At 40.4% G+C, this 24,335-nt stretch overlaps 1 protein-coding gene across 20 annotated transcripts in view; it reads left to right on the top strand.

The window, feature by feature from the left end:
• GREB1L (GREB1 like retinoic acid receptor coactivator) overlaps nucleotides 1-24,335 on the top strand; it is a 158,040-nt gene that overhangs the window by 21,538 nt on the left and 112,167 nt on the right. For 10 of the 20 annotated variants that reach the window (XM_083622403.1, XM_083622405.1, XM_083622407.1 and 7 more), the window contains one exon: nucleotides 9,445-9,568. The exons of the other annotated variants lie outside the window; for them this stretch is intronic. The gene's annotated coding sequence lies outside the window, so the exon portion shown is untranslated. The remainder of the gene's footprint in view (nucleotides 1-9,444; nucleotides 9,569-24,335) is intronic. 20 annotated transcript variants of the gene reach the window in all.

Consider the following 24,335-nt stretch of genomic DNA (forward strand, 5'->3'; position numbering starts at 1 on the left):
ACTAGCCCAAGGTCACCTAGCAGCTGCATGTGGAGGAGCAGGGAATCGAACCCGGTTCACCAGATTACGAGTCCACCACTCTTAACCACTACACTTGTCTTGTTGCATTTTATAGTACAGTGTTCTCCAACCTTGGGCCTCCAGCTGTTTTTGGACTACAACTCCCATCATCCCTCGCTAGCAAGACCAGTGGTCAAGAATGATGGGAATTGTAGTCCAAAAACAGCTGGAGGCCCAAGGTTGGGGAACACTGTTACAGTAGATATCTTTGACATTGAAAGGCAGGATATAAATATCAAAAATACATTTCTGGGCTAAAATAAGACTGATTATAGAATCCTAGAGTCGGGGGCGGCCTTTCTAGTCCAGCCCTATGGTTGAGGACTGAGATCTAGTGCTAGAGAGTCCCTAAAAGATGGGTGTTCAACATATGCTTAAAGACCTCTAGTGAGGGTTGGCCCACTACCCCTCTAGGTAAATACAGTGGTATCTCGGGTTAAGAACTTAATTTGTTCTGGAGGTCTGTTCTTAACCTGAAACTGTTCTTAACCTGAGGTGCAACTTTGGGGCCTCCCGCTGCTGTCGCACTGCTGCCGCGTAATTTCTGTTCTCATCCTGAAACAAAGTTCTTAACCTGAGGTACTGTTGCTGGGTTAGCGGAGTCTGTAACCTGAAGCGTATGTAACCTGAAGTGTCTGTAACCCGAGGTACCACTGTAGTTCAATTACTGAACTGCCCTAACATCAAGGCATTTCTCCTAGTAGTCAGTCAACATCTTCATTCCTGTAACTTTCTTCCTAGTTGTAGTCCTTCCCTTTGGGGCAGCAGAGAATACATGGCCTGTCAAATGTTTTGAAGTAGAGTGCTCTAAAGACCTCTCACAAATTCTGTTTTCTAGCTGAAACATACCCAATATACTTCAACCTTTCCTTGTTTGCCATACCTTTGACCATCGTCCTTGCCCTTCCCGGAACCCTTTCCAATTTGTCATCCTCTGGGGTATAGAGCTCCTTTGAGCCAGAGGGCTGCAATCCCTTGTGGTTGGATTCCAATGGAGAGTGGTAGCCAGAGGCAAAAGGTGGACAGAGCAAAGGATGCAACTCTTACCTTTGCAAGACTACATTCCAGGCATGTGAAACCCGGAGGTTTATACACCCCCACACCCTATATATCATCCACCCAGGCAAGCAAGAGGCATAATCACAGTTCAAGAACACATTCCAACTAGGAAAAAGCACTCAAGGTGGGAGCAGATCAGGGGCAGTGAAGGGTGGGGCCTGAGGAAGGGGGGGGGGCTTGGCCTAGAGACAGTCCTGAGGGCTATAGATAGTCATGAGGAGGCTTCATTTCGCTCCTGGGCCTGAGGTTCTTCCCCCACCCCAAATATACTTTCTCCTCAAAGCACTGTATGTAGTCCAGATGAGGTCTGACTATTGTTCTGAATCTCTCTCCCTCTCTCTCTGTGTGTGTGTGTGTGTGTGTGTGTGTGTGTGTGTGTGTGACATCAACACCATACATTTAAAACACATTTTAAGTGCATGGCTCCCCTCAAAGAAGCCTGAGAACTTTTGTTTATTATTTGTGCTGGGAATACTAGCTCTGTGAGGGGTAAACTATAGTTCCCTGCATTCTTCTTGGGAAGCCATGTGCTTTAAATGTATGGTGTGGTTGTGACCCAGGTCTTAAGGCAATTTACAGACATACCTTAAAAATAGATAAAAGATATATTTTGTTGTTGTTTAGTCGTTTAGTCATGAGATATATTTAAAACAATGCAAAATTGTTTGGCAGAGGTGTTTTCATCCAGAGGGGAAAGCTTGTTGAAACAAAAATGTCTTCCATTTTTTTTGGAAGAATACTTGGTTAGAGTGTGGTGCTGGCAACAGCAAGGTCGTAGGTTCGATCCCCATATGGGACAGCTGCATATTCCTGCATTGCAGGCAGTTGGACTAGATGATCCTCAAGGGTCCCTTCCAAATCTACAATTCTATGAATTTCAGTACTGGCTAGTCAAGAATAAAGTGAGACTAAACCTTGTTGTCTGACTACACCCATTCTGGCCTCTGATACGGCTTTATATTTTGGTTAGCATCACAGGGAGAAATGAGACAAGCATGGTCTACGCACAGTTGGTTCTACTGGTACCCACTGCTGGTGCTTTTTTCAAAAAAAAAACCCCACAAAACTTTAGGGGTACTCTCATTTTCCTATTCATATTGAAATACTGCCCCTCAATGAGGCCAAACTTAGATTCACAAAATGTTTAGGGGTATGCGCACCCCTGCATCCCCCCAGAAAAAGCACTGCCTGCTGCCATTTTGCTCCTCCTTTTCCTCAGTTATTGCCCATTGTAGTGCCTGTATTTATTTGTTTTCCTGTGCTATCCCCCTATCCAATTTGCTTCTTGCATCATGCCTATTTGATTATAAGTGCAGGGGACAAATGTAGCAATGCTTTAAGTGACAACATCATTGTGGAATAAGAAGACCAGGACCTGGCTGCTATCCCAATTGGTATTGGTTTTCTTTGGAGGTGAGGATTGGTGGAAATGGACTCTTTAGTCAAGGTTGTTAGCTGAGTTTGGCATATGAGGGAGTCTATGGGGCTGTGTGTCCCAAAGCTTAGGAGTCAAACAGATGAGTCCTTCTTGGGAAAGGCACAGCGCAGTCAGTGATGGACACACAAGCTAAAGCATTTGTAGACCACATGCTGTGGACAGCTTTCCCCCTCTTCCTTTTTTTATTTGACCATATGTTTTGTAGTCTACAGGGCTTCTTTTCCACCTAGTGCTGCTGACGCCTTTTCGTCTGGAATGTGTAAATGTTGTTAATGTGAGTTAGAAGGCAGAAGGTGGCCTCTTCTTCTTTACTTTTTTGTTTTGTTTTTAAGTGTATGTACACTGTGCGGACTGAATTCAAACGCACACTGTAGGACTGCATTGAGTTGGCGAAACAGGACGTGCAAAACCTATTTGGCATCCCTTGTGAAAACAGCTTAAGAATGTGTTGGTAACAGATCAAGGGGGCCCCTACTTTAAACAGATTATCAGCTACTGTCTTGAGAAGTTAGTATCTTTCCATCACATTTTTTGGGGTAAAGAAGATCATATCTGTAAATCTTGTTTTATTGCAGGTCACTCGTGTGGATAATTTTAACTCTGTCTCTTTGTAGCTAGGCCTCTGGTAACCCACTTGCATGAAATGGGGTCAAACAAACCTGTTTGTTCTTTCTTGATCCTAATCTGAATTGAGCCAAAGGGCTCCTTCCCTCTCCTCCCTGTACTTGTCTCATCCTTCATTCTTTCTTCCCCTTCTCCACAGCCAGGACAGTCCTTCACCAGATTTCCCTCTGGGATACAAATGTTGATAGCATTTTGGAATCCCTTTAGATCTTCTCTCTCTCTACTCCTTGCATCCCCCCCCCCCAGTTTCCAGTGTTTATTCTTGATTGGTGAAACTTGCAGACATTTTGGAGCCATTTAGGCTTTACTTAAATAAATTAGAAATGTGAAGGATGCAAAGGAATATTTTGTTTGTTTGTTTGTTTGCTTGTTCTGGAGCTTAAACACAAATATAATACAATTATACTGGTAAAGGGTGTGGGAGAATCACCCCCCCCCCTCTTTAATCAAGATACCTTCATTAACTGAGTTGCCTTTACTACAGTGTATATAATCTAGCAGTATCTTCTAGTGTTTTGCAGGCTGGTTTAGATGGCTGTGTTGTAATCTTTGCAATCCTTGCAAAAAAGTAAACTTGCTAGGCGAGGTTGCAAGCTTTCTTGTGACGTTTATTACTGTTAATTCCCTATGTCAAAGTCTGTATTTTCCCCTCCCCCCTCCCCAAGGTCTCTTGGCATGCATATAGTTCTACTTATGTACATAGATACCACACAGACAAAAACAGACCCTATGGTTGCAGCTATACATTGTCATGGTTTTATGTTGCTGGGTTGTTGTTTTTAAAGGCACTGTACGTCAGGTTTGTGGTCTGGGGCTGAAGCACTTAGGAAAAATAAGGCAGAAAGCCTTGAACTCTGGCAGGTTCCAGGCACATGTGAATCTAATCATTTCCTTATGTGGCAAAGGAGAATTGCATTGCTGCTTTTGCTTTCTTTTTAAAAAAGAAATGGGGGAGTTAGGATCCCTCTCCGAGAGATCTAGATTATTTTTAAAGAGCTACGGTAAGTGATCAAAGCCTGGAAAGTGTGATTTTTTTTAAAGCTAGTAACTTTAACCACTTTAATCATGTGCTTTCAAGGTTTGAAATGCCAGCTTTAGCGGAAACATTCACAGCTGAGCTGATTTCAGCCCCTCTTTAAAACTCACCGTTTTGGAGAACGACATTGTTTTCTTACATTAAATCAGAAATGAGCAGGGGAAATAACATGTAGTAAAAGACTTATGCCTTCTTCAGCTTGTTGCTTAGTAACAGAAAATACCTCCTAAGCTTATTTTTGTTGTGGGGAGGGATGAAACCTGAATCAGTGACCATCTGTCCTAAGATGGTTGGCTTCCTATTGAATTAGCTTTTGTCTCTCTCAAACAATTGGTTCTCTTTAGGGCCCATATACAATCCCAAATACCACTGGTGGCATCTCTTCCCTCCCGAATCCCGTCATTTGTAAACACTGGATAGCTGTATTTTAACACTGGATAGCTGTAGTTTAACTGATAGTAATAACAGACACTCTGGAATTACAGGAGGTAATATCACTGATTGAATAATTGTGCTAAAGCTTTAAGGGCTGATGCCTTTGTGTAAAAAAAAAAAAAGAGCAGGGGAGCCAATTGGTGTTCTCTGTTTAAAAAAACCAAAACACTTATTATAATTTTAGTTTGTATACAGTATTTGCAAAACAATACAAGTAGAATGCATTGGCATTTCCAACATTTGGTTTTAGAAGTGGATTTAAATAATTTATAGAAGGCTAGCTTTTTTATACTTCTTTAAAAGTGACAAGCTAGAGATTGAAAATGGTCCTGAATTTATCTGTGCTCTGGCCTTGATTCAAGTTTATCTGTAGGTACAAGAACTCCAGGTGAGCAAAAGGGCATCTACATTATATTTCGGCGCTTAGGCATGTTGAGTGTACTACTGTATGCGTGGCCTAGTCACCAATATTTAAGTGGTTGTCATTATATTTTTCAACTCTTCAATAAATTCAGTTGGCCACCGCAGTCATAGATGGTGTGGTTCAGGACAATCTTAAACAATCTTAAACAAGATATCCCAGTACTGACTAGGGACAGATCTCATTAGCTTCAGAGACTGAAACACCTAATTTCTGCTAAGAAAAGAAACTGAGAGATCCCTGCTAAAACACAATACTTATTTGAAGGCGCACATTTTTAAGCATTAAACAAGTAGAGCTGTTCATAAGCATAATTTTCTTTTTATTATTTTCTAATGGTAGATAGCAGCATATTCAAGGTGTTTTCTTTCCTTATGTTGACAAGTTATTCTACTTCATGTAAGCAGAACAAATAAGTTATGCTCTTAAGCATCATAATACTTACGGTTCAAACTAACATTTAAAGTAACATTTTGTATTGTCTCTAGCCTACCAAAACAATTCCTCTGATAATGTATATATTTGGGAGAACTGACAAAAATATTTCATTTACTATCCTACTTGTATCCTAACCAGATACTATGTGTTACTATGTTCTTCATAAAGAAGGAAGCACTAGATTTCCAAACTTTACTGTTGGAAAGTTTACTTTTCCTACTGCTCAGTTTAAAAGACTAAGAAGAAATATTTAGGATCAAGTGGCAACTCATAGATAAGGTTTTGTTTTTGTTTTTTAAAAAGAACATTCTGCCAAAACAGAATAAAACATTCTGCCAAAACAGAATAAAACATTCTGCCAAAACAGAATAAAATTGGCCACTACTTTCCCACATTACAGTACCATGATCTATAACATACTTTGTTTCTGCTTCTGACACAGATCACGAGTGGCATTGGCAGGTTTCTTTAAGCTTTCTGAGCCTCTACTTCTAGTCTCTATTTCCCAGTCTCTAAAATGGTAATAAACATACGGTGGTACCTCGGGTTAAGTACTTAATTCATTCCGGAGGTCCGTTTTTAACCTGAAACTGTTCTTAACCTGAAGCACCACTTTAGCTAATGGGGCCTCCTGCTGCTGCCTCGCCGCCAGAACACGATTTCTGTTCTCATCCTGAAGCAAAGTTCTTAATCTGAGGTAATATTTCTGGGTTAGCAGAGTCTGTAACTTGAAGCGTATGTAACCTGAAGCATATGTCACCCGAGGTACCACTGTAGTTGCTTATAGTTGTGAAGCTTCATGTTCCCCTCCACCATTTATAAGGGTGGAGAGAGAGAGAGAGAGTGTGTGTGTTTTTGTGGGTTTTAAAAAAAAGTTTTTTACCCTTTGTTGGTTAAAGGTTAACTTGGTATACCTACAAAAGTATGCCATTTTATTCCACACATGAGAGAGCACTAAACTACATGGATTATGATTTGGGGTTCAGGACTATAACTCACAATACCATTCAGGGCTAGCTCAATGTGGTTTGCTTGGGAAGTTTACACTGGAGAAAGCAGTCCTATTTGGCATGGGTAATCAAGAGTAAGGCTGGAATTGCTCTTAGCTGTCATTCAGGTTTCCTTTCAAAGTCCAAGGACCCGCTGAGAAAAACAAAAAGCTAATGAAAGCTGACTGTATTCCAGCCTAAACCCCGTAGAATCTGAAATGAAGTCCTGACTGTTGGTGTATTCTTATTCTTCTACATTCTAATGGTTACTAAGGTAACTGGTTTTTAGAGGTTTCACATCTTCATTGTCAAGTATTTCCTACTCTTACTGTTACTGTTTTCAAATTAGGGCAATTTGAACAATGCTTTTTTTGAATGAGAACAAAAAGGGGAATCAAATGTTAATTGATGTAATGAATCAGTTGCATTCTCTTTTTATCAACTATAGTACTTTTTGTAGAAAAAGGTAAAAAAAAAAAAAGAAGCCCTGTGTCTTCCTTGTCTTTTTTCCTACAGGAGGCAATCAGGATGGAGTAGTAATTACTTTTGAAACGTGTATGCTGCAATAGTGTGTGCTAGCTAATAACTCAATCCTCTGATATACCTATTGATAATTGCAGATTGGGAGGTGGATACTTCACATTAAGCATTTTTAAAAGAAGCTGAAAAATTATTGACTCTGTCTTAACCTATGTTGGTATGGTTTGTGCTCTCCTGAGCTCAGATATTCCGTGAAGAGACAGGCATAATAAATAAAGCTTACTGGCATAAGTGTTACAGTTACTATAGTATGAATTTTAAAATTGAGTTTGATCCAGGATTTATACATTGTGTTAGAACAGACCCACTGACATTTAATGGGGCTGAAGTTAGTTGTGATTCATTTACATTTTATTGATTTCAATGGGTCTATATGTGAAGTATGATATGTCTGGATCCAGCCCACAATATTTATCAGTGAGAGATCCTGAGCTAGACATAATTTGGTAACCCCTGCTCAAACTGGGTGAAATCTAACAGAGTCTGATCTTCCCCTTCAGCCCTCTGGGCTCCTGAAAAATATGCTCCAGAGGATTGGTGAAACCTGTGGAGCGGATTAGGGGAACGTAAGAAAAGGGAGGAATAGTGGAAGCCCCATTGCATTAGCAATGAGCTATACATGCCATCTAAATCATTGGGATTCTGACCAACTACAGAGTTGTCCTATGAATTGTGGAATAAGGTACTGTATTCCCACAAAAATATTAATGGAGTCAACTTCTGAGGCAAAATTCTGAGGGTTTGGAAGGCTGCATTTGGTCCCAGGGTGCAAGGTTTCTCCACCACTGGTATAGACAATATTGTAATGGTCTGACTTAGGTCACAGCCACACCAGGTATTTGGAACAGCATTATACCACTTTAAACAGTCTTAGCTTCCCCTAAAGTATCCTGGGGAATGTAGTTTGTTAGGGGTGGTGAGAGTTGTTAGGAGGCCCCTTATTCCCCTCAAAGAGATACAATTGCCATAGTTCCCTGGGAAGAAGAATTGATTGAACTACAGGCAACCCACTCACCCTGAATTTACGTGGGGGTTACGTTCCAAGGCAATGTGTATTTACCGTATTTTTCCGCCTATAAGACGCCCCTATTTTGGGGGATTCAGATTTAAGAAAACGGGGGGAGATATATCCATACATAAGACGTCCCCTAATTTTTGAATTACTTTTTAGGGGGGGGAACCTAGTCTTATACAAGGAAAAATACGGTAAGTGAAATCGCATATATTTGAGACACCATCGAAAAAGCCTGTAAACATCGCATTCCGCCTCTGCCCCGCCCTGAACATTCAGAGCTATCCAGATTGGCTTAGGTTGGCACCATCCCACCAAATTTGATAAAGTCCTGTCAGATGAGGTGGCAATATTTTCAGAGGTGTCCATCCTGCCCCAAATTGGATAAAGCCAAGTCAAAATCACTTTTCGCTCCACCATCTTGATTCAGAATGGCTGCTGGGTACCCAAACAACAATGAAGACTTTCACTCTCACTTTGGGAGCCCTTGTGCCAAATTTGGAGGTTATATCTTGAGAGGTGGTCGAACCTATAGAGAACACATGGGCATTGCTGTTGTTGGCATCCATCTGCCTTGAGAGACAGCGCATGGACAAATGGACAAACTCCTTTTCACAGTATGTAGTAATGGCATTTATATGAAATACACACAGAGGTTTCTTATTACTTTCCCTTACAAATGACACTGTGAGGAAACATTTTACCACACCTTGATTTAAAATTTGGCAGGCTGCCAGCTAAAGTTGCCTCAGGGTCTGGATCTGGTCTTTGGGCTGCCAGTTTGCCCTTCGTAATATAAACCAGGGCTGTGACAAATAGGGATGGAATTTTCTGCAAATCTTGATGTCAAGCTTATTCACACACAATTGTTTTTTTTTTCTAATTCCTATCTCACTCCTTAATCTTGACAAGAAGCAATTTTCCTCCCTCCAGTTCTGCTAAAATGTGAACAATTCTTTCATTATTATATGTGCATTATTATTTGCAAATATAAGCTTCCTAAAGTAACCAGAGCTTAAACAGATACGAGCAGCAAATATATAACTGTGTAAAATTGTATAAAACTGCACATAACTGTATATACTTACAAAACTATGCTGCAGAAACATTACCTCATGGGGTTAACCTTTTTATACATATTAAATGTATAACAGGCAAATATATATTGCATATAATTAGTTGGGCTTAAAAAAAAGAGTGCAACAACTACTCTGACATGAGAGGGCACGTGGTGCAAGAGGCAGTCTGGTGTGATGGGGTCACAAACATAATCTTTTCATAAACCCACCTAAAACAGAATTATTCTCTCTTCCTAGTGGCAACATACCTCTTCTCTCTCACACGCACACACACTCCTCTCACTTCTCACTCTCTCTCTCACATCATTCACAGGTGGAAAACTTAGGAGGCAATTTCAGAAATTTGGAGGACTGGCTGAAAGATTCTAGGACGGAGTCCTGCTACCACAGACATGGCAGCAGAATAAGAGCAACTACTAAAGGAAGAGTGGCCACTGGTAAATTTCTCCCTCTGAACTTTTCACTTGGGTTATTAGTTCATTTATCAAATTTATTCAATGACTTTATGAGCCACCACCCTTTCCCTCCCGAAAGTTGAGCCGGAACTTCTCATTTGAGAGCTTTTGACTCAGTTCTTAAATTCCAAACAAGATGCCACCACCTTCAGCAAATAAAAAAGTTATTAAACTTCTTTGTAACTGCAACCAAATAATAATCTGGGCTGCATTTTATAAATGCATGGCTTGTTTATGAGCTTGTAAAGTTCCAGTTCCAGTTTACAGGTTGATACCAAACCTGAACCCTTCTCTGACCCATACAAAGACTGTAACGTAGGTTTATGAACTGAAAGCTCTGATCATTGCTATGTTAGGCCTCCCCCCACCCATCAATGTCATATAACTTTCATCCTGAAAGTAAACATTTGTTCTTCTAACACGCACGCCTGCACTACTGGAAAAGTATCATGGTTTATGAAAGTGGAACCAGTGCATGTCACTTGAAGCTTTTCATGCTGGCATGAAATTAATTTGTAAATGGCCCATACACTTACTATGAAAAGTCAGATTTTCACATGGAAATTTGATAAAAGTTTGTTTTTATCTCTTACAAAGTTTATTTTACTTAGGGAGAGAGGTGGCTGCTAAAACTTGTCTGTTAGTTGTTAGGAGATATTTTTTATTGGTAGCTAAAATGATTGTGCCCAAGATCTGACTACTAACACCTCTTCCCCTTTAGTATAGTAAAGGGCTCCTGCCAACCTAGCAGTTCTAAAGCACGTCAAAGTGCAAGTAGATAAATAGGTACCACTCGGGCGGGAAGGTAAACGGAGTTTCCGTGCTCTGCTCTGGTTCGCCAGAAGCGGCTTAGTCATGCTGCCCACATGACCCGGAAGCTGTCTGTGGACAAACGCCGGCTCCCTCGGCCAATAGAGCGAGATGAGCGCCGCAACCCCAGAGTCGGTCACAACTGGACCTAATGGTCAGGGGTCCTTTTACCTTTACCTATAGTAAAGGGAGCAGATTGAGACCATACCTTCGAAGGGACAGGGATCATTTATGATCATGATTTCTTAATTATTATTTTTTAAATTTATATATATTTATATACCACCCTTCATCTAAAGATCACAGGGCGATTCACAATATAAAAATCAAAATGAGAACACAAAATACATAACAAGAAAACCAATAGCAAATCAATAACACCCTTCCTCCCACAAACACAATTAAAAGGCCATATGTTGTTTAATCAGCCAAAGGCCTGGATGTATAGAGAAACATTTTTGCCTGGTGCCTATGGATATGTAATGAAGGTGCCAGGTGAGCCACTTTGGGGAGAGCGTTCCACAAATGGGGCATCACCACAAAAAAGACCTCTTTCTTGTGTTGTCACTCTCTGAATCTCTCATGGAGGAGGCACACAAAGAAGTGCCTCAGATGACAGTCACAGGATCTGGGTCGGTCCATATGGGAGGAGGTGGTCCTTGAGATATTGTGGCCCTGAGCAGGTTTTATAGGTCAAAACCAGCACTTTGATTTGGGCCCGGAAACTGACTGGCAGGTAGTTCAGGATTGATGTTATATGTACCAGTCTTGAGCTGGTGAGCAACATGGCTGCTGCAATGAAGATGTAGACTCAGGGGCCTATGGAGGGTGTCTTGCCATCAAGCCTTTCAAAACATGGAGCCAGTGGCGTAGCGTGGGGGGTGCAGGGGGGGCCGGCCGCACCGGGCGCAACATCTGGGGTTAGGGCAAATCCATGGGTTAGGGGGCGCAAATCCACGGGTTAGGGGGCGCAAATTACTTGCCTTGCCCCGGGTGCTGACAACCCACGCTACGCCACTGCATGGAGCCAGCACTAGTTCTGTGTAGATTAAGAGGTCAGCCTGCTGATTTCTGTGGTCAGTGGAGGGTTATCTTTTGGATTGTGCCCCTTTATGTGGCAAATAGTGATCAAGCAAGAGACGGTAGACTATTTCATAATGGGCACTCCTGCTCAAAGTAGAAGGGGGCAGAAAGACAATTGGTTTCCAGTGTCTTGGTATGAATACTTATGCTCCTGCTGCGCTTGAGTTCGTTTCTGGTAGCAGGCACTTCAGATAGATCAAGATTGCCCACACAAAGATCCAAATCTAAGCTGAAAGAAGGTGGTCTTTGTGCAGTGGATAGAAGTGGGATAGATATGGAATTCTGATTGCTCTTCTGACTTAATCTGTCTTCTTAAGTAATGCCCTTACATTTTTCATGGTATTTACTTGAGAGTCATTTCTAGATCCTTTTTTGGTAAGAAAAAACTCTTCCAGCTTTTTTCATGTGATCTTGTTTTAAAAACCTTGCAATTGGGAATGGCCTTACTTCCTCACATAAGCTGACATTTGAGACAGATGCATCTTGCAACTGTGCCAGCTTGTTTCCAAGGACTCATCAGAGTGAGCATCCTTGAAGCTCAGCATTAGGTACCAAAATTGTCAATGCTTATGGTAGTCAAGTTGAACACAGTTCTGTGATAAAATTATATTGTTTTCCTGTTTGCTTTCAGTTATGTAACTTCTAACAGCAATGTTATAACTGCCTTTATTACTTTGTAACTTTAGAAACTTTTAAATGTGTTAATGTCGTCTTCAAAGCTTTTCCATCAGGATATACTAAACATCCAAATTCTGGAAACAAAGAAGTGGCTTCTGTATTGGGAAGAAAACACAGTTAATCTATTGTGTTGTCTGTTTGCTATGCATTTGGACACTTCTTAAGCTATTGCAACCAAATTTTGCATGATGTCAAGGAGATCAAGCAGCAGGTTTTCATATATGTTTGGGTACAATTGGATGCCAATCTGAATCAAAGTGGCAGACTGAATCTTTCAAATGGCACTGGTTTTTTGGTTTCTTAAAATTTCTTAAATGCTGTGTAGAAGACTACTAGTAATGCTATCAGCCTATCAAATTTGCAGGAGACATTCCTTCTCATAATGATCAGTGTGGAAGGGATGGGAAGATTCATCCTCCTTTTTACTTAAAGAGAAGAGTGATGAGCCAATGTTTGTGCAGGGCTTTTTTGTGATTTCCTAAATCAGGAGTGGGGAACCTCAGACCCAAGGGCTGAATGCAGTCCTCTCCATCCAGCCCTCAGAACTAGTCCCAGGCCACATCCCTCAGCCACACACCCATCAGGTGCTTTTGTGTGGTTGGAATCTGTTGAGCTATGATAATGCCTCTTTCTTGGATGGATGGAGGATAAAGAGTTGTGTGTGTGTGTGTATAGAATCCTCTGACTTTTATGTGGTCAAAATGTAACTGTAGAAAGGTAAGAGTAACATGCATTGCCCTGCCCACTTTTCTTTCTGACCCTACCCACCACTGGCAAGCAACTCCCAGAAGATGGTCCATGAGGAAATGGGATGGAGGAAGTTTCCCACTCCTAGGCTAAACCACGGTTAAGTTGGGATGGGAAGGCTGCAGCCCTTCAGTTCTTTTTGGACTACAGCTCCCATCATCCCTTACCACTGAAACAGTTCATAGAGGCGAGTTCTATCTGTGCAAATGAACTCTTTCAAAGTTTAGCTTCACCCTGGACCGGATGGACTGACTTCCAAATACTACAAAGTTTTGAAGGAAGGGTTGATACAACCTTTGAAGGAAGTCTGCAATGAGATTATGGAGGGGAAAAGGGCACCCGATACGTGGAGAGAGGCCTACATTACACTTATACCAAAGACAGAGACTGAAAAGACCCAACTTAAAAACTACCGACCCATCTCGTTATTGAATGTGGATTATAAAATCTTTGCTGATATTTTGGCAAAAAGACTGAAGAGAGTTTTGATGGAGGAGATTCACGGGGACCAAGCGGGCTTTCTCCCAAAAAGGCACTTGTCGAACAATGTAAGGAATATAATTGACATTTTGGAAAAGCTGGAAGTGAACATAAACACTAAAGCTGTTTTGATATTTGTGGATGCCGAGAAAGCCTTTGACAACATTTCTTGGAGTTTTATGTTGAAGAACCTCCGGGGGATGGGGGTAGGCCAAGGGTTTGAAAATGGTATAGGTGCAATATACTCTGAACAGAAAGCCAAACTAATTGTAAATAATGTGGTTACAGAAGAGTTCAAGATTGAAAAAGGGACACGTCAGGGGTGCCCTATCTCCCCACTACTTTTTATATCGGTCCTGGAGGTTTTGCTTAATATGATTAGGAGGGACCAGTTGGTTAAAGGGATTCAGGTCGGAGCTAAACAATATAAACTGAGAGCATTTGCAGATGATTTAGTACTTACATTGCAAGAGCCAGAAGCTAGCACGAAAAGAGTTTTGGAAATAATTCAAGAGTTTGGTCAAATGGCAGGATTTAAATTGAATAAGTCTAAGACAAAGGTTTTGGAGAAAAATTTGACACAGATAGAAAAAGAAAGGTTTCAGAACGAGACAGGGTTGACTGTGGTTAAAAAAGTGAAATATTTGGGTATAAATATGACAGCTAAAAATGTGAATTTGTTTAAAGATAATTATGAAAAAACTTGGAGAGAAGTGAAAAAAGATTTGGAGATTTGGTCCAACTTGAAGCTTTCCTTGTTAGGCCGTATTGCAGCTATAAAGATGAATGTATTGCCAAGAATGTTGTTTTTGTTCCAAGCATTGCAAATAATTGATAAAATGGATTGTTTCAAGAGGTGGCAAAAAGACATATCTAAATTTGTCTGGCAGGGCAAAAAGCCCAGAATTAAATTTAAGATACTAACGGATTCAAAGGAAAGAAGGGGGTTTGCCCTGCCAGACTTTAAACTTTACTATGAAGCGGCAGCTTTCTGCTGGCTGAAAGAATGGCTACTTCTTGAAAACACAGACATTTTGGATTTGGAAGGTTTTAATAACATTTTTGGGTGGCATGCATATTTGTGGTATGACAAGGTTAAAGCACATAAAAGTTTTAAAAATCATATTGTCAGAAAAGCACTACTAAATGTCTGGGACAGATATAAAGACTTGCTGGAAAATAAAACTCCAAGGTGGCTGTCGCCAATGGAAGCTAAGGCAGTTAAAAAGTTAAATATGGAGTCCAAGTGGCCAAGATACTGGGAAATTTTGGAAAAGGAAGGGGACAAATTGAGATTGCAGAGTTTTGAGAAATTAAAAGGAAAGGTGAGAGATTGGTTCCATTACCATCAAATTAATGAAGCGTTTAAACTGGACAGTAAAATTGGCTTCCAGGTGGAAAAATCAAAATTGGAGACAGAACTGTTAGAACCCAGTACTAAGAATTTGTCCAAAATGTACAATTTGCTGCTGAAATGGAATACACAAGATGAAACGGTTAAATCGGTCATGATTAAATGGGCTCAGGACATTGGTCATAATATTTTGTTTGCTGATTGGGAAAAGTTGTGGACCACCGGGATAAAATTTACGGCATGTAATGCCTTAAGAGAAAACATTATGAAAATGATATATAGGTGGTACATAACCCCAGTCAAGCTTGCAAAGATTTACCATGTGCCTGACAACAAATGTTGGAAATGTAAAGAAACTGAAGGTACATTTTTTCATCTTTGGTGGACCTGCCCGAAGATTAAGGCATTCTGGGAAATGATCTATAATGAACTTAAAAAGGTATTTAAATATACTTTCACCAAGAAACCAGAGGCCTTTCTCTTGGGTATTGTCGGCCAAGGGGTGTTAAAGACGGATATAACTTTCTTTATGTATGCTACAACAGCAGCTAGAATACTCATTGCGAAGTACTGGAAGACGCAAGAACTACCCACACTGGAAGAATGGCAGATGAAGGTGATAGACTATATGGGCTTGGCAGAAATGACGAGCAGAATCCGAAACCAGGGAAGAGAAGCAGCGCAAGAAGAATGGAAAAAATTCAAGGACTATTTAAAGAAATATCATAAAGTTAATGAAAGTTAGAATGATGTTGGACTGGAAAGTAAATGGTTACTATTAGCAATGGTTAAGACAAGGAAAATAAGGAAGAATAGTCTAAATTTAAATTAAAATAAGGGAAGATTTGCTGAACAATCGATAAGAATTTGGAATACAGAAAGGGGAAGCATGAGGAAGTCGGGGAAGATAGGATATGAAATTAGGACATGAAATGATACATGTTTTTTGTTTTGTTTTTGTTTTTGTATGTTTATGTTTGTTGTATTGTGTTTATATGGAAAAATAAAAATATTTAAAAAAAAAAAAAAACAAAGTTTAGCTTCAATTCCAAGTAATGAGCAACCCCTTCAGAAGACAATACTGACTTTCAACTCTCCTCCATACAGCTCTGACACATTTATTTATTCATTTTTAGCTTGTCTTGGCATTTCCCACTTTTGGCAATCAGCTCTAACTAGTTTGTGAGACAGGATGACACCACTGGGCCCAAATAGCACAAGCTGTGTGGGATGCTAACAATGTGTGTTTGCACTCAGTAGTGTTGCACAGATTGTGCTGGGGGGTTGCGTGAAAGGCAGACAGCATCTGACACATTGCCATATGTTGCCCGCCACAGAGGTGATGTTTATTTCCTTCAGCTGTATTGTTCTTTCTGCCTGTGTTTGTCTGCATATCATCTTGCAGAATTAATCAGGGTGGTCTTGTGGTCTTAAGTGCTGATCTGATATTGGTTCCTGAATTCTTGCCAAGGTGGTAAATTTGCAGTGAGGATATCTGCATGTTGTCTGTAGTATTCTAGAAATCATTTTACATGCACTTCCAATTGTTGGTGAGAGCTATATTCTTCTCACTTCAGACCATAGTTTGTAGGAACAGAATTCAGAATCAGGAATGATTCTCTTCTCTGAAACTCCAGCTTGTGAGAAATATTGAAATTAATTGATAGCAGTGCAGTGGTACCTCAGGTTAAGAACTTAATTTGTTCTGGAGGTCCGTTCTTAACCTGAAACTATTCTTAACCTGAAGCACCACTTTAGCTAATGGGGTCTCCAGCTGCCGCTGCACTGCACAATTTCTGTTCTCATCCTGAAGCAAAGTTCTTAACCCGAGGTATTATTTCTGGGTTAGCGGAGTCTGTAACCTGAAGCGTCTGTAACCTGAAGCGTCTGCAACCCGAGGTACCACTGTATTTGGGATGAATTATTCCATTAACTTAAAAAATAAATAAATCTGGCTGCCTTATAAAAAATGGTTAATCTATTGCTTGTTCATTCGGAAAGTTTTCAGTGTGTAATAATTTTTAAATGTTATAAGCGTATTCTCCTGGTATTTAACTTTTGGCAGTAAAACACTCTGTGTAATCACATCTGGTTTTGCAACACCACCTATTTCATGCTGAGAAGGCCCATTTCAAATTCTGGATGTTCGTTTTCCTATTAACTTTTGTTCCATTAAGGGCTTATCCACACTTACCTTTCCTCCGCTCTTTTTAGGCATGGTCCGTGATTTAAAGCTTCGTGTCCAAGTGCCCCTTCTGTTGTTGTTGCTCTGGAGCTTTCCTTGTGAAAACTCTGTCTTTAAAACCCATGGAAATCCCGAATTGACATTTGCTCCAATTCACAAGGAAAGCTTGGGGCAAAAAAACACACACAAAAAAAACACTTGGAGCATTAAACTGTGGACCTCTGCTGTCTGAAAGGAGCAGGGCAAAAGGTAAACGTGGATAAACCGTATGAGTTAGATGTTTTTAGATTTATTCATGTTGTTGTCACCTTGAACATAAATGAGAATGTCTAATGGTGTACCTTAGTTCCTACCAGTGGTTTGTGGTCAGTGGACTAAGGAGACTAGGCTAGTCCCCTAAATGTTCCTGGTAAATTAGAGTATTAAAGTATTTAAAGCCCGATGCCTCCTTTCCAAAGCCCAGGAAGCTTCTGCCTGGCTTAGGGAGGAAGGGCGATGCTCATGCACAGGACATTGGGACGTCCCGTCCCCCCCGCCGGAATCGCCTTTGCATACTCATGTCTCTGGCCCTAACTGTTCCCCTATGAAAAATTTCACTGCACATCACTGGTTTCTACCTTTACAGGGGTTGTACTTGAGACTAAAAATGAGCTTTGCATAATATACGGCTTTATAATTAGTGTGAACATGTAAGATCTAGAGTAGTAGTAGGATACCATACACGTGTTATTTTAACAAATATGTAAACAGCTGAAGGGAAGGGCTGTAGCTCAGTAGTAGAGCATTTGCTTTACACGCAGAAAGTCCCAGGTTCCATTTTTGCCCTTCTCCAGGTTGGGCTGGAAATGTCCCCTTTCTGAAAGTCAGTGTACACAGTAATGAGTGTACACAATAATGTGAATCAACACAATGCACTTTCCTTGTGTTCCAGGCTGTGAGCATAGCACTGCAAAAATACAGTTTCCTAACTTTTTAGACTTTAGCTCTTATCAGCTGCCCAGTTTGCTACTTCTGGAAGAGAATGAGGTGTTTAGGAACTTCAGGACACGCTTATCAACCATTTCCTTTGTAACAGGTGAATTGGAAAAAATTGTATATGTGGGGAAAATACATAGGAGCTTTCCATCAGAGCGTCGTAAATTGTGTAGAGATACTCTGTGGAAGGTAAGAGAACCTCTTTGTGGAACAAATCAAGATTTATTTATTTATTTATTTATTTATTTATTTATTTATTTATTTATTTATGGTCAGGGAAAAACTATTTGCCATTGATACATTTGACTTCTCATAAGTACATTTGATTTCTCATAATAGAATGTATAAGATTCAATAGCATTCCCACTGGGGAATTAATGTAATTCAATCGTTGTTGCAGATTAGGTATGGTTTTGAGAGTCTGTCTTCCTCTAAGCAGTGTGCAGTACAGGAGTTTTTCCATCTGTTTACTTGGATTACTGCTGCAACATGCTGTGCTCTTTGTGATTACTAGGAACATGTGAATTGTGAGGGCAAAGAGTCTAATTCATGATTATGGCCTGTGGTTGTAGAAATGCATGGGTCATGGCCACTGAATTTTATTAAATTTTACTGGCATCTAACAAAACTAACTGTGGCTTAGGCAAGCAGGTCTGCTAACTCGGTTTTGTGGTTGCCGATGGATTCTTTGCAGAGGAAACCAAACGTACTCTCTCATTTTTAAAATGTCCACAGCTAAGCTTTATTGACGATTTCTGTGTGGCTCCTCCATTGTGTTTGCACATATTTCAGAAACTTGACACTTTGCTAAACTCTTGGTTTGCAAATCCATAAGCATAAATTTTGCTGCAGGGACTACCTGTCCTTACGGGTGTGGAAATTAGCTATCCCATTCACAGTGAAAGTCTTTTGCCCTGCTAGTCCTTTAATGCAGAACAATGATCCTATGTTGTTTGAAGTGTTTTTGTCCCTGTACATTTTAATACAGGTATATTGGGGAAACTGCCAGTAGGCATAACGGGAAGCTGCCACTGGACTCCTTTTCTGATTCTGTATCCAGGTTTACTGTGTGTTTTATAAAGGCTTTATTTTTTGCGGGGGTGTGGGGAACACCACTTGTGTCAAAGTGATCGATCCTTTGTTGTGTGAAATTGTGAAGTGTTTGTTCTTGTATTTCTCAGGAGGATTTGTCAAAAATCTCTCCCACTCCCCAGAAAAATACAGGCCAAGAAGCTGAGTGCATATCACAAGATAACAGCGGCACCTTTTCCGAGCAATTGCCAGGACAACATTTTAGCCAAAGGGGGTCCTTGGATCCCATTAGTGATCCTTCTACTGTTTATGTCACATGGGAGGGAGAGGAAATTGCTAATCCAGTTTCTTTGTTTGGACATAGCAGAAAACATCCCACCCCATGTTTCATGAGTGCCACCTCTTACTCGTTGTGTAGAAGAGAGCTTTCAGCAGAAGCACATGCGCTGCTAGCAAAAAGTCCCGGGTTCAGTCCCTGGCATCTCAGAAAAGGCTCTGTCTCAGACCACTAAAAGCTATTGCTAGTCATTGTAGACAACAGCCAGCGAACCTTTTACAGCCTAAGGACTGCATTTCCTTGCAGTCAGCATCCTTGGGACCATATGCCAGTGGCAGGTGGGGCAGTGGATGTGGCTCTTATCTTTGTACATCAGGCTACAGTTAAGCCACACACAAGGTCTGTTTTTCCTATGCGTATCTCTCTCCATCTAGGCAAGCATGACGCATTGTTGCCATTCAAGGACGTATTCTAGCGAGGCAAAAGAATTGGAGGCGTTGCTATGGAGAGTTCCAAGGCCTAGAGAGGCCTGGCAGGCTGCTTTGGGCTCCTGGGCTTGAGGTTCTCTTCCATTGTTGCAGATAAGACTCAGCTGGATGGATTAATGTTTTGACTTGGCTGAAGGCAACATCCTACATTGTCATTACAGCATAACAATCTGTGATGGGAGACCTGTTCTCCTTTGCATCCAATTAATGTTAGCTTTGGGACTGCTTTCAACAATATGTTTTCTCATGTCAGATGCTTAAAACATGTAAAGGGAACAGACAGAAAATGGCCATAGGCATGCATTTTTATTTTTATTTTGTAATTTTGTGCTGTTTTGAGAGACAACGCTAGCAACAACTATTAGCCATAATGGCTTTTTTCTTCTTCACTGTTGGAGGCATTATGCCTCTGACCAGTTGCTGGGAATCACAGATGGGCAAAGTACTGTTGTGCTTGCAGGATTCCCACAGGCATCTGGTCGGCCACTATAAGAACAGGATGCTGGACTACACAGGCCATTGGCCTGATCCAGCAGGCTCTTCTTAAGTTGCCTCCAGCACCCTTTTCTGCCATCTTGTGCTCCTCTTCAGTTAGAGAGACAGATCTGCAGCTATTTCTTGGTCCCTTCCCTGCAATTCTTTTCCAGGATATATGTAGTAAAATATAATACCAGAAGAAGGAAAGTCCAGGGCTTTCTCTTCCTCTGCTTTACAGTAATCACAGTGGTACTTCGGGTTACAGACACTTCAGGTTACAGACGCTTCAGGTTACAGACTCCACTAACCCAGAAATATTACCTCGGGTTAAGAACAGTTTCAGGTTAAGAACGGACCTCCAGAACGAATTAAGTTAAGAATTAAGTTCTTAACCCAAGGTTAAGATGTGGATGTGGCTCTTATCTTTGTACATTAAGTTCTTAACCCAAGGTACATGAAATTGTGCTATTTCTGTGTAATATGGTGGGGTGCTATATAATTGTTATGAGCTTCAGAGGTTTTTTCTTTTGTGTCTGCACTTTGAATTTTCCTGTATACTATACGTTCCTTTCTTCCTTGTGGATCTTTGTTGTTGTTGCAAACCCAGTTATTTTTTAAGAATAGGTGATGATGCTTGTCTTTTAAGGCGTTGCTATAATTTTAAAATACTTTGTTGCTCATTTCAATATCTTAAAATGGCAAGGGGGTAATGTGGTTTCCACACCCAATGACAGGAGCCTCAAAATCCTGTCCCAAGACATTTTATAGCAGCAAAAAGAAATAAGTAATTTCCTAAACTTGCCCTTTTTACCTATGGAGGCTATAAAAATTGTTAATGCAAATGATGTTGCCTTCTGTTGTGTGATGGTAATTGGAAATGGATCACTGCGGTTTATGAGGCACTTACCCTTTCGGGTGCACAATAAATGGTTCACTTTGAGTGATGTTTCCTCATCTGATTTCCTCTTCTTTCACACCAGAAAAAGTGGGTAGAAGAACCAAAGATAAACATGGAGTTGATTTTGAAGTTGACATAATTTTTGTAAGCTGTGAATTTATGTTTATCATGTGTTTGCTAGAGCAGAGGTAAAGATTATAGGAGGTCATCTTCTTTATACCTTAGTTTGTTTTCTTGGCTGTGTGCTACACCAAAGATGCTACACCATCTTTGATTTCCAACCTCCCGCCCCGTTCTTTTATTTCAAACGGTTTCACTTTGTTCTGCAATGAAACCTTTCATTGTGATCCTTTAATTGTTACTCTATTGATGTTTTGGACAGCAGGAGACATTTGAGGATGTTACAATAATAACATCATACCCTGTTTCATATTTCTCCACATTAACCTCTACAATCTTATTGCAATAATCAAGGAACTGATGAAATTCACGGTGTGAATTTACATATTCTTTACTCATTTCAAATGTTACTTTTAAATCTCCTATGACCCCTCCCCTCCAACAAATCTGAGGTCACATCTGATTCCACATAGCAGAAACAAAAAAAATTTTTTCCTTCCAGTAGCACCTTAAAGACCAACTAAGTTAGTTCTTGGTATGAGCTTTCGTGTGCATGCACACTTCTTCAGATACACATGTAACACTATGTAACTCCACATAGCAGGTCATTTAACACTTTTTGACAATGCTGTGCATAGTGTTAACATATTAACATGCTTACTGGGTTTAAATAATCTAGATACTGGCTTCTGGTGGAGCAGAGTTACTGAAAAATCTTTCAGTTTCTCCGTTGAAGTTCCTGTCCTGCAGCTCAAGTTTCCAAATGCAAGTGAAATGCATGGTAAAATAAATGGTAGAGTAAGTCTGTTTGATTCTACTCACTTAAGTGTAATTGGTTTCTAAGTTCTCACTGTACTTTAGCATGACTGTTTAATGATTTTTCTCTCATCAGTCACTTCTGTAAAGGTGTGATGTTGTTTTACTCAGTAGGCTGTCACTTGGCTTCTTTGCACTTCAAAAAGATCTAAGCTTGCTGATTATGACTTTGCTATTTCCTGTTTAATTGTTATATACTTAAAAGGATTCCTTGTTTTAAAACCGTATGGTAATGAACACAAGTATAAATCCTTCAGACCTGCAAGTCTATAAAGTTTTGATATCTCTTCTCATTCTTCCTCTTCTTTTGAAGATTCGTGTAATCAAATTCTGCATTCGCTTTTCATTTCTGTGGAACAGATCAAACTTGAAAAATCTCTCCACGTTGAGTGGCCTGAAGACTTAGTTGCATGGGGAAAGTAAATCTGGCCCAGAGCATCTTCAGCCATAGGAGCCACTATGTGCTGGCAATTCATGTGAGCATGCAGCACACTTTTCAGTTCATGCAGATTGCTTTCCAGACAAACATCTGCAATGTGGCTGCCTCTCTGAAGGTGCTGTGCTGATGGGCTGGCATGGACTCACTTCTTTGCCTTCTAGCATCTGTGGTAGCAGTGGCCAGCATGTGGCAGGTAATCCGTGGCAGCAGCTGCACAGGAGTATGGCAGATGAGCCCTGAAAACTGTGTAGCTGGATGAGCAGCAGACAGGCCACAGTGGCAGGAGGATGGTGTCACCATCACCAGAGGGGTACTAGCTGAAGGATACCTGAAAAACCATCTCACTCTTGAGGGCCTCCTGCAGATACCATCTTACAGGAGGTCCATTCTACCGCAATATAGGAATCAGACCTTTAGTGTTGAAGCACCTACCCTTTGGAATCCCCCCCCACCCTTTAGGCAAGAAACAGATACTGTCTCAGTTGTCATTTCAGCACCTACTGCAGACTTTCCTCTTCAAACAAGCCTTTTAAGTAGGTATCTTACTCATTGTGCAGTTGAATTGGAATTTTGGCAAACACGCAAACGTCAACACAGCTAATCACAATTCCAAGAATAAATTTAATAAATAATAATAATGCTTATAGACTTAAAAAATGGCACCAGTATTGAGACACACATTCAGTATGACTCTGGACACTGTTTCTGGCCTTTCTAAAACATAAAATGGCACCAGAGAACCTGGATAGCCACGGTTTAGATCAACAGTGGAAGGAAAAACTGTAGTCCTCTTAAAATTGTTCTGTGCTATAATCAAGATGCTATTTTCCACTCCCAGGCTATTGTGCATAATGAGTAATGCTATAGAACAAGGGTAGCCACTGTGGTGTCATCCCAGATGTTTCTGGATGATAACTCCCATAATTCCTTGGCCATGGTGGCTGTGGCTGATGGGAGTTATGATCTGTCCAGCAGCATTTTATTTACAACATTTCTATATATATATAATCTCTAAGTGATGTATATAAAACTCAAGCAACATCAGACAACTTAAACAACAGATGTTACAGAAATACGCAGATATCATATAAAAATGTTACATTGGACAAAATTAATAATAAATATAAACCAGTATCATTTCTTTCACCTTTGGACACACCTTCCCTCTCAACCTCCCGGCTCTTACCCAGGGTCCAAACACACTCTGAGCTCGCCTGCAATCTGAAGGGTACTACATGGGTTATTCACGTAGTAGAGTAAAATGATTTACATATTGAGGTGCTGTCAATAAATAAAATGGTCTCACACTCTGTTATGCATTAAGAAATGTGTTATGAAGTTTATTAAGCACTGTAAGTAATAAGGGAGCCAAGATACTCAGAAAGTAAATAATAAATGATTATGTTCGATATGAAAGCAGATAAATACGTAGAAACAGACTTCTACTACTAAAGTGAATCTGCATAAAAATGTCCACAAATCTTTTCAGTATATTGGCATTTATTTGTAATTTATGTTTTGGAGTACATGGTGGAACAACACTGAACAAAATGTACCCCTTGAAGATAAGAATTGTTGTAAATGTCTATGTTGGTGAGAACAGCATGCACTGAAGAAAAGTTACTCAGATGCATTTTAATCATTATCAGATTGAAGTCTTTTGCATTTGTATGTATGTGTTATATATACAAGTATTATTTACATATCTACAGTGGTAGCTCAGGTTAAGTACTTAATTTGTTCCGGAGGTCCGTTCTTAACCTGAAACTGTTCTTAACCTGAAGCACCACTTTAGCTAATGGAGCCTCCTGCTGCTGCCACGCCGCCGGAGCCCGATTTCTGTTCTCATCCTGAAGCAAAGTTCTTAACCTGAGGTAATATTTCTGGGTT

The sequence above is a fragment of the Podarcis filfolensis genome (assembly GCF_964270895.1).
Source record: "Podarcis filfolensis genome assembly, chromosome: 7".
Lineage (NCBI taxonomy): Eukaryota > Metazoa > Chordata > Lepidosauria > Squamata > Lacertidae > Podarcis > Podarcis filfolensis.